This window comes from Orycteropus afer, unplaced genomic scaffold (assembly GCF_000298275.1).
Source record: "Orycteropus afer afer isolate SDZICR_OR568_19922 unplaced genomic scaffold, OryAfe1.0 scaffold00119, whole genome shotgun sequence".
Lineage (NCBI taxonomy): Eukaryota > Metazoa > Chordata > Mammalia > Tubulidentata > Orycteropodidae > Orycteropus > Orycteropus afer.
The window spans coordinates 5,703,596-5,704,738 of NW_006921706.1; the positions used below are offsets into that span (position 1 = coordinate 5,703,596).

At 41.6% G+C, this 1,143-nt stretch overlaps 1 pseudogene; it reads right to left on the reverse strand.

Annotated features, from left to right (window-relative positions):
- Nucleotides 1-532: 532 nt before the first annotated feature.
- Nucleotides 533-703, reverse strand: LOC122150313 (annotated as a pseudogene).
- Nucleotides 704-1,143: the final 440 nt, after the last annotated feature.

The following is a 1,143-nucleotide window of genomic DNA, read 5'->3' on the forward strand; positions in this document are numbered from 1 at the left end:
GTGACTCATCTTCCTCCTCTGTATTGGACAATGTTTCCAGGCTATTCATAAAGTTGCGCAGTAATGTATCAGACAGTGTTTCTCTGCTATTCATAAGGTTTACTCTGGCCAGTTGTTTAAGAAGTGGATGGCCTATTCCTTCTTCCTAGTCTGTCTCAGTCGGTAAGCTGGGCTGATACCTGTGTACCATGTGTACCCCACTGGGTTTGAAACACCAGTGGCACAGCCACAAGACTCACAGCAACACATCACCACAGTAGGACAAACCGACAGAACAGTTTCTCTCCCTTAGCTGTTGGAAACCTCTCCAACCATCCTTACATGGATCCCTGCAGCTGACTCCTTGGTCTGTTCCAGTTCCCTTGGTATTTTTTATCTTTTTCCTACTTTTCCACTTTGCCGCTTGTGGAGTATGTCCAGGGTTCCCTCTCTTCACATGAATCCCTGTGGCTGACTCCTAGATCTGCTCTAGTTCCCTTTGCCTTTTCCATTCTTTCCCTGCTTTCCTGCCTTGACACTTGTGGGGCATGGCCTGGGTTCCCTCTCCTCACCTAGATCCGAAGTGGATGGAGCAAGCTCCTATTCCATCTCCTAGCTCCAAAAACCCATTTAATATATTATCCTTGGATATATGACATATCAGATATTAAACTGCTAAGAACAGATACTACACTTGATCTTAGCCAAAAGGCCTAGAAGCAAACATTTGGTGGCCATATTGTTTAAAGTCAATATGAGTAATTTTTCTCCTGAATAATTATAAATTTTACCTTTAATATTAACTTTCAAAACTATAAACAGATCTTTGTTTTAAAAAAACATAAATAGAGAATATTATTCTACTTAAGATTATAGATCTAGTGGGTTTTTTTTAATCTTATTGTCATTTGGGTGAAAGTTTACAAAGCAAATTAATCTTCCATAAAGCAGTTCACATACACTTTGTCATGACATTGACTTCAATTTCCCACTATGCAAAGGCTCTCCTCCCACTTCCTCTCCATAGTCACCTCTTTCCTGTGTCCTTCTCTCCCATGCACTCTCGCCGCCACCCCCCCCCCGTGCACACATTGCCCTTCTATTCTCCCATGATTGATCTCTCCAAGGAGTATATCTACCTATTATAAATATTCAGCTCATATG